The sequence below is a fragment of the Miniopterus schreibersii genome (genome assembly GCF_964146895.1).
Source record: "Miniopterus schreibersii genome assembly, chromosome: 5".
Lineage (NCBI taxonomy): Eukaryota > Metazoa > Chordata > Mammalia > Chiroptera > Miniopteridae > Miniopterus > Miniopterus schreibersii.
In genome coordinates, this window is record NC_138106.1 from 19,552,532 (window position 1) to 19,562,826 (window position 10,295).

Genomic DNA, 10,295 nt, shown 5'->3' on the forward strand with positions numbered 1-10,295 from the left:
TAATATTCATAAACTTTATATGTATTTTAAATCATAAGATACCTGTTTTTATGAGCAGCACTGTTTTTAACTTATTTCTGATTTTTTCCCCCTGCTAGCTATGATCTGTTATTATCAAGACAAGGACTTAAAAGAAAACTAAGGGAAAATGCAGTATAAAATGTAGTATAAAAATTTAATTTTTTCTACCAATTAAATGTTAGGTTGTGTTAAAAGATCACACAAAGCACACTTCACGAATATAACTTAAAAAACAATAATTTCCTTTTTCACGCTGAACAATCAGAAGATGTTAATGATGAGGTAAAAAAAACGAAGTTACCTAGTGAGGGTGGAGTTCAGGAGGTCTTATTAGTGGCTCCGTATTACAATCTAGAAACATCTTTATGTAGACTAATCATATTGCAGGTCCAGAGGAGATTTACAATCTGATTTGCCACAGAGAACCCCATGTAATCTTCGTTGAGGACTGACACCATTTTATCTTTGCACGATTCCCTGTTTCTCACACAAGTAATTCGGTCCTTTCTACATTGTCAGCTCTGACAGGCTGATTTAATCTGCAGGATTCTGAATGCCTCTGACCACTGCAGCGAGTCATTAACCTTGACTCGCATAATTGAATTCAAGGTTGATTGCCTGTGACCCTGTGCGCTGGGGTCTTCTAAATGTACATATTCATTACGGGCAGCCTCGCTAAACGGATTGCACAGGGGAAGCTGTAGCAGTCGGCCTGCTTGGTATGCAGGGGGCGAAGAGGGCACTAATTGCATGTTAGAGCTGAGGATTAGATTATGAAACGAGTGAGAAAATGAAGATAGATCCTCTGACACTGTCAGATTAGGGGCAGCAACGTGCAGGAATATGACATTGAAATTTACAGTGACATGAACAGAAAGAAAATTAAAAACAAAAAGACACTGGACATTTTTTTAAAAATCTTCATCTTTTCTACCATCACGGAATAAACAGGATATGGGAAGCTAAAGCCTGTATCTTTGCTCATTTGCATAATCGCAGCAGAACAATGAAATTTTATTTTAGGTAGCTCTTTTGAAGGCAAGGAAATCACATCAGGGCCGCACTTAAACACTGCGTGTTATGCGATGTATCTAGAACGTGTTTAAATAATTGGCTTGCACACCGTGCCATTTTGAGTTGCCAAGAAAAGACATTCATGCAACTCCAGTAAACCAGGGGAATGTGCCAGTGTTTAAATGTGCAGAATTACCGGGAACAGTTCTGCCAACCAACACTACAGGGCTTGGTTTTGGTGAAAAGCCAGCTTATAAAAGTATCACCAGTTCTACTTTTTTATTGATTTTGTGTCACTCCGTAGTTAAAACAAGTGCATACCTGTTCAAATCAAACAAGTCTCCCTGCACACAAGCAGATGCTTAATAGCAAACAGTTCTACAGATCACTTCCATTTTCTGGAAGCAACCGCCCATCCCGTACAATCACAGCAACAGACAACTTGGCCAGAGGTGAAGCTGCGTGTACTTTTCAGGCCCTTTTCTTCTTTTCCATTTAGGTGTGAGATGCTGCCTGAGCAACTTTTCCTCATACTTTTGCCAGTTGTTTTATGATTTATTTTAAAGGAAAATGACAGCCTGTCTTTCCTGACAACAAAAAAATCATATAAAACTTAATGGCATGGGAGATATATATATATAAAAAAAGCCCTTGGTGTTCAACCACGGTTAGAAATGAGCGTTGAGTTGGATAAAAGTTAAAGATTTTATCTCTGGAGAAGCCAAGTTCAGGTTTGGCTTGTCTTGCTTTAGCTCTGGTTTTGAAACAAGCCCACAAAATGGTCCCTGTGGTGCTGCAAGATAACACTCCAGGAATGTTCTATGGCATTTTTAAATGGTTAACTTGGTTTGCATTGATCTTTCAAAATGAAATTTACTTTTGCTACTTCAAGAAACTCAAAATGGAAGGAGAAGTAACTTCCTAAGAATTGTGCCTTATTGGAAAGTCCCACCCAGTGTAAGCTATGAAGCCATGAGCAAGGCTGGTGGTAAAAAGGAAAAGCCGTGGAGCACTTCAGTGCACTTGCGCTCAGAGTCTGCATAGATAATCTCCATGTGTCTTCCTGAGACATTCGAATGACACCTACAGATAGTTGTATGTAAGACTTACCATCCAAATCTATTAAAGACACAATGAAGTCAACTTTCAAATGAACCAGCATTATTTTTTTGCTTAATCAAAGGAAATAAAGAGTACTGGAGCTTATACTCCAGCATTTGACACCTAGTACCGAGACCTAGGTTATAACACCATCTCTGCTTGCTGTGTGGCACTGGGCCAATCACTCTCCACCTCAGACCAGCATACCTCAAGATTTTTATGAAAATAGCTAGAAAATGTTACATAATTCAAGTATTGTTAAGATTACTAAAACTCATCTCGTTGCATAACAACTGCCCCAGAACATAGTGGATTAACACCACAATGACTTGTTACTGCTCATGATTCTGTGTGTTGCCAATTTGGGCAGTTCTTCTGCTGGTCTTGCCTAGGATCATTCATGAGACTGCCATCATCTGTTGGCTTGACTGCGGTTAGAGGGTCCAAGATGGTTCAATGCACATGTCTTGCATTGCTGCTAGCTTTTAGCAGGGACCTCAGTCTGTTCCAGTCTATTCCTCAGTCTGTGACCTCTCATCCTCTCACAGTCTAAAATGCACTTTTGTCACAGCGTGGTGGTCTCAGTATTCTAAGAGAATGAAAGCAGATGCCACAAAGCCCCTTAAGCCCTCAGCTCTGGAACCTACACATTACTTCGACCATACTCTACTGGTCAAAGAAAATAGCAAGGCTAGCCCAGATTCAAGGGATTAGAGAAACAGATTCCACTTCTATGTAGCAAACTTACATACCAAAGGGACACAGACACAGGGAGGCTTGATTCACTGAGGGCTATCATCATAACAATCTACCCATTAAAACATGTATGTTAATAATGCTACATTAATATAAAAGAAAGCACACAAATTCATTGATATTTAACTTTTGTTTTCTGGTATTGCCAACATTTCAGTTCTTTACCATCTTCCTCTCATTCCTATGTCTCATTTAGTGTATGGAGTGTTGGCCTGGTGGTCACCGAACCATGGGGCTTGATCCTAGTTCTGATTCGGACAGGTATCTGTGGAAGCTAATAGAGATCTCTCCTCCACCAGCTCTGCCATCAGCATTTGGCAGCGCACCACGGCACAGTGATTAAGTGTGCTGAGTGTTAAGATTGGGAAGCAGGGATTTAAGTCCCAACTCCATCAATCACTAGCTAAGTAGGCTTGGGCAAATTATTTAATCTCTTTAAACCTCAGTATCCCCATCTGTAAAAGGGGACCAATGAAAGTAACCAGCCATAGGGCTGTGGTAAAGATTCAATTAGCAAGATGCTTGTGAAGCACTTAGCACAGTGCCTGGCACATAGCATGTGCTCAACATGATAGCTGAATTTTTTGCCCTTCTTCTTGTTTGGGGTTTCATTTTTTTTTTCAGCATTGTTGAGATATAATTATCATATAATATTGTGTAAGTTTAAGGTATACACTGTGGTCATTTGATACTTGTATATGTTGTGAAATGATTACCATAATAAGGCTAGTTAACACATCCATCACTTCACATAGCAGTGTGTATCTATGTGTGTGTTTAAGTTCTCATCGTAAACACTCACACACAAACACACTGCTATGTGAAGTGACGGATCTACACTCTTATCAAATTCCAAGTACAGACACACCTTGGAGATACTGTGGGTTTGGTTCCAGACCACAGCAATAAAGTAAATATCACAAGAAAGTGAGTCACACAATTTTTTGGTTTCCCAGTGCATATAAAAGTTATGTTTATACTACACTTTCATCTATTAAGTGCACAATAGTATGATGTCTGCAAAAACAATGTGAATACCTTAATTAAAAAATACTTCATTGCTAAAAGAACCATCATCTGAGCCTTCAGGAAGTCGTAATCTTTTTGCTGGTGGAGGGTCTTGCCCCGATGCTGATGAAAACAATATCTGCAAAGTCCGATAAAGCAAAGGGGAATAAAATGAGGTATGCTCGTATAAATACGGTATTGGTAACTGTAGTCACCATGCTGCACACTGGATCCCTGGAAATTACTCATCTTATAACTGGAAATTTGTACCCTTTGACCACCTTCTCTCATTTCCACCACTCACCCCCCTGCCCCTGGCAACCGTCAATCTACTCTCAGTTCCCATGGGTTCAGTTAGTTTTAGAATCCACACGTGGAATCACACACTGTTTGTCTTTTTCTACCTGACTTATTTCACAGCATAACGCCCTCAAGTTTCACTCCTGTGGCAATGGCAGGAATTCCTTCTTTTTAGGGCTGAGTAGTATTCCAGTGTGTGTGTGTATGTGTATACACACAAAACACACAAGGTGGGACAAAAGCAGGTTTACAGTTGTGAGTACACAAAACACAGAGTTTATTCTTGTATTATTAATTATTGTATTATTTTCCATAGGAACAACTATAAACCTACTTTTGCCCTACCCTGTGGTGTGTGTGTGTGTGTAATATATATATCACTTTTTTTCCATGCGCATGAGAGTGTTGTTAGTGGTGTTTGCCTGCATCATCAGTTAATCATCCAAAGATGCCAAATACAATCTGAGTTACTTTTTCAATAATTTAAATTATACTTTTACCAACCTTTTAATACTTATAAAACAGTTAATAACAGTGATATAAAAAGCAGAGCTCCCTCACCTCTGAGCCTGCCATAAAGCCAAAGCTACAGAAATGCAACTGGCCCCCTGATCGCATCAGGCGCAGGTGGGCGGCTTTTGTTTCCCTTTCTTGCAATTAGAAAATGTACATGTGTCCTAATTGAAAAATGACACTCGCTCTACACTTAACCACTAACAGCTTAGATCATCCACATTCGCTCTGGCCCTGCTTAGAGTGTCGCATCTTCATCATATTGATCACCCATCATGATTGTTTGCTATTCGACTTCTTGTCAAGACAGAATAAAAAATGTGAAAGTGCTTTGAAAACTATAAAGCACCATACACACATGAGGTATACTGTTGTTATTATCTATTATTTAAGACGCCTCCTCCCCTTAGATTGAACAAGGCAAAGCCCTGGTTTCCACTTTACTGGCACTTCCGCTGTCTCCACCACTCTATATTTTGAAAATGAGTCATCCTGGATCCAATGTCAACAAATCTCATGAAAATAAAGAAACCAGCAAAACACTGATGAAAAGCAATTGTTCGGATTTTTGAGTTTTAAAGTTAATTGAAATGACAACATACGCATCGTGCGTTACTACTATTCCCTTAACGGGCATAGAACAACTACTGAGATTCCATAAATGTTAATGGCATTTAAGACAGCAAACAAAGAAGGCCCGGTGCCCATCTGGATTAAATAATGCTATCTTGGGTTTATCCAGCACCTACTCAAAACTTAAAGAGGCTCAAAGCACCTTATAAAATGCATGTTCAGGGCCTGGGCCTCCACCACTAGCCCTTAACCACTGGCCTGGAATGTACCGGAGAAGAAAATGGCTCTGCCCACTCACACTCCAGCCACATGTCCATCTCACATCAGGCCTTAATACCTCAGAAGTCAGCTCCGGGCAGTCCCTCTACGCCCATTCACGAGCATCCCGCTTGTCATCGTGAATCACTAGCTACTTCTAGTGCGTGGGGGGAGTTTTTTTCTGGTTGTGGTGGCTACTCTTTGGTTTCTTCTTTTCTATTATTTGGGTGACGAAGGAGGAGGAAACAGAAACTAAAGGTTAAGTAGATAAAAGCCAAGTATACAGGTGGCCAAATTTAACAAAAACAAAAAACATCTAGTTTTCATGCCTTGACCAAAAATGACTGCTTCTCTACTTCTCTCCCAAGCAAGTGGGCGCGTGGATAAATTACAGCAAAAAGGACTTTCTCAAAGTCACTGAGTTATCACGTCACCCAGTGAGTGATAAGTTACAAGCTAGAGAACAGAGTCCCTGTCATTTAGAAATTTACAGTCTTGTGGGGAAACAGGATGTCAAGAATTAACTAGCAACGAGGGTGGGATGTGAGGAGGGCCAGTGGGTGGGACAGGCAGCCAATGCTACAGGCCATCCACGGGAGGAGAGCAGCACTAGCCAGGGAGTGTGGGAGAGCGTCCAGGGAAGGTGTGTCTTGAACTGGGCTTTGAAAAAAGGGCAGGATGTGGGCGAGTAGAGAGGAGAAAAGAGGACTTCGCGCACACAAAATAGAACTGCATATGTTTATATTTGCATAACTGTGATGGCAGTTGCCCTAGAACAGAGAATTTTCAGAGAAGAGTGATGTGTTATACACGTCTCTTTAAAAAAATTTCTTTAATACTCAAGGATATGATTTTTTTATTGATTTTAGAGAGAGTAAAGGAGAGAAGAAGAGAGGGAGAGAGGGAGAGAGAGAGAGAGAGCGAGAAAGAGAAACATCGATGTGAGGGAGAAACATCGTCAATCTGTTGCCTCCACTAGGTGCCCCAACCGGAGCAACCCAGGCATGTGACCTGCCCCCGATTCGAGCCCACCACCTTTTGGATGGCACAACGCTCCAACCAACTGAGCCACACCAGCCAAGGCTGAAATGTCATTTTTTAAAAGTAATCCACTGGGGTATTTAGATCATATTATCTCATTGAAAACTCACAATCCTCTAAGGCAGATAAATGCCACACTAAGAGATTAGATGTGTGCAAAGTCACCAGCCAGAAAATGGCAGAAACAGGAGAAGAATCCAGGTTTTCTGATTCCCTTAGTCATAGGGTTGTTGTGAGGTTTCAGTGAGGCAACCTTTGTAACATCTAAGAACAGTGTCTGGCGCATAGCAAGCCTTCAATGAATGCTAGCTAGTTTTACTATTCCTATCATTTTTATTATTAAAGATTTGACTGCACAGTGAGGAGTCTGGACTCTGCCCTCTAAGCCAGTGTTTCCTAAACTTCAGACAACTGTGTCCTGTTTTCCTCACTTTGCCACATCTGCCCAATTAGGATGCTTTCAGCTGCAAGTAGCAGAAAACAAGACAATGAAGAGATATATTGGCTCAAGTATCTGAATATTTCTAAGCTATAGTTTGAACAGGGCTCTGTCTCTCTTTCTCTGCCTCTCTTTAGGCTCAACCCTCCTTATGGGCCACCTTCAGCCTGAAGACAGCTATCACGTGGAGAGGGGAGAATGGCTGCACCTCTCCCTCCAAAGCCCCCCATTCACACATAAGACTGTCCAGGAGGAATGAAAGGCTTGCTTTCTTCAACCACTAAGGAAAATTCCTGTGCTTCATTCCTGCGCTTCATTGGACCATCTTAGGTCATGTGCCCATACCTGGACCAATCACTGTGCAAGGGGTGGGGACACCACTAACAGGCTTAGGCCATTGAGAATTTTTTCCTAGCCCAGCAATCAGCATGGCTACTCCAGCATAGGAAAGCAAGAAAACGACTGGGGACACATCTCAAAGTCCTATAAAGCACCACCTATCATATCAATTTTATTTTGAATACTTTTAAAATAACTCCTTTTTAAAAATTATTCTCATTCTAAGCCTTAATATCTGCACAATTACAGGTGCATATAACAATTGCTTTTTATTTAAAATAAATACATAACTAAATTGTTGACCCAACTGTAAATATTATCCCACTTATATCACTGCCGAAGGCTTATATTTCATGTTCAGTCTTCAGATTTTCATTCCAGAACTCTAATCTCAAGACCATATTAATATCCAGTTTCTTCATTCTTTTCAAGTAACATTTTCTATGCTCTGCCTGGTTGAGATGGGGGGAAAAAAATCACACTGCAAAGCCAGAATAATTGTTGCCTAGCTGGCTTTGCAAACAAAGAAAAATAAAAACAAAACAAAACAAAACACTCATTACATTGTGAAGCCAGCATCACTGTTGTCTGGTTAACTTTGCATCCAGAGAGGGCCATCCGTGGCTTAATGGGCTGGAGTCACTGGCAGAAAATCAAGCAACAGTCTGCAGACACCCTGGCCTGTGAAAAGACAGGCTCAGCCAGCCTTGGGTTTATGGTTTCACTCTTCTAATAAAAGCATTCCATAGGAAATGGCTGCTGGTGAAGATGACGGCAGGAAAGACAGTGAGAAACATTGGGAGAGCTAGGCCTGAAGGAAACTCTGACCCATTACACTCATGTCATAAACTCTCCTAGCACTAAAGCATAACTTCATAAACAGTCAGGAGCCCAGGATAAGGACAAGGAGCCCGGGGATTAAATTTACACCATTCCTCCTGGTCATGGAATCACTAGCCAGCCCCTCTTTCTCTCCGAGGGTGTCAGACAGAACTGGCTGGAGTTTTCCAGGCCAAAGCAAGCAGGGCGGCCCCGCCCAGAGAGTACTTTCTTTGGACTGCTAAGGAATTCTTTCTCTCTAGGGATACAAGCTGTAAAATCTACATCAAAGGGAGAAGATGGCCAAACCGAGCCCTTGCACTATGGAAAAGAGCAGATATGCCAGCTTTCTCGAGAGGAAGCTGCTTTGGGAAACAAACTGCAGGCTCAGAATCAAGAGAGAGCATCCTGGCTCTGCCACTTAAGTGTCAGTGGCACTGCCGGCTGCTCACGGGTTCTGTGTGTAAAAGAAGATTTGCATCATCTGAGTTAACATGGTATGAATTGAGGTATCGTTGAGGAACCTTAAATATACAATGAGACAAATTAATTTTATCATGGAAGACTACAGCCAAAAGTAGATTTGGAAGAAATGTCTGAGGAGACACTTCTCTTTAACGAAACATTTCAAAGGCTGGCGATAATATGTTAAACCAAATTGACATCTTTCCTGTCACTCACATATATGCACATACATTCATCTACACACACAGACACAGCTATCACCAAGTCCTCCCTCATAACTACCCCACATATTCTGCTCCAGGACTGGACTTCACTGATTTCTGCCCAGGATGTCTGTAAGAGCATCTTCCCTGTCTCTCTATCTCTGGTTCAACTCCATTCCAAGCCAGTCTCCATCCTGTTTCCAATGGAATCTTAATAAAATGCAAATATGACCCAGTCCTCCCTCTGCTTAAAACCCTAAATAGATCCAAGGGCTTCCAGAGAAAGTCAAAATTCCTTAACCTAACACCAAAACCCTTTGTGATATCACCTGTGACTCCTCACTCATCTCCCACCACTCAACCTTCTGCCCCATGCACACTTCCCTTTCTCCACATAAACTGCTCACACACACACATGCACACACCTGGTTTGGACTCTTCTTAGTGAGTCCTCACAATGCTTCCTGCATGCTGTTCATGGCACCCACCACAGTGTCACATAAGTGCTGACCTATTCTCTTTCTCTAAACTACAAACTCTTTGAAGGCAGGTATTTTATTCCATTTGACTTGGAAATTTACAATATGGCCTAGCCCAGTATCTGCTATATATTCAATAGGTGTGGTTCTCTGATTGAACCAGTATTTTGATGTCTGCTTTTAAATGTATCATTTAGTGTGAGTTTGCCACCATTTCCTCAACATGAGGTAGCATTTTTATCAGTCATTCTTCACTAAAAATGTGGGAAGTACTTATTCCACATGGAAACGCAAAAATCTGGTGTAACATTCACATAATGGGGTCTTACTCTCCATAGAAGCAACAAAAACAATGCCTAAGAAAGGGGTGAATGTCCCCGTGAAGATTTACAAAGTTAGAGTTAACATCATATGGGTTAGAAAAGACATTTTAGTGACTTCTTAGGCCTCACAATTAGGACAAGTATCAGAGAACAAAACATAACTCACAGCCCTTGGGCCTTTATGGTCTTAGTCTCCTCTGACCCAAGTCTTCTTGCTCAAAGAAAGCTGGAGCAAAGCACTTGGAGCTCTTAGGATGAAAAGAACTTTAGAACTGTAAGCATTGTTTGGATTCCCCTGCAGCCATGTTATGCTTTGGCTGCCATATGATTCCACTTTGGCCTGGTATCTGTCCATCTTTCCTGGATCCAGCATTGCTCCATTTCTAGCCTCTCGTCCTTCCAGGGACTCTGAGACTCCCTGGTGGGCCTCCTTCTGAGGTCACCTGATGTGCCAAACCAAGAGAGCGCCAATATTGGCCTTGACAAATAGCTTTAAATCTTTAAGACATCTGTAAACAGCCCTCTGAGCTTTTCATTATTTTATTTTGTCTACAGGAAAAAGTAAGCACAATGAATATTGTTAGGTTTTTTTGTTGTGGTTTTTTTCAAGTCTTTTCTATGGTAGATAATAGTGCTCATGGTT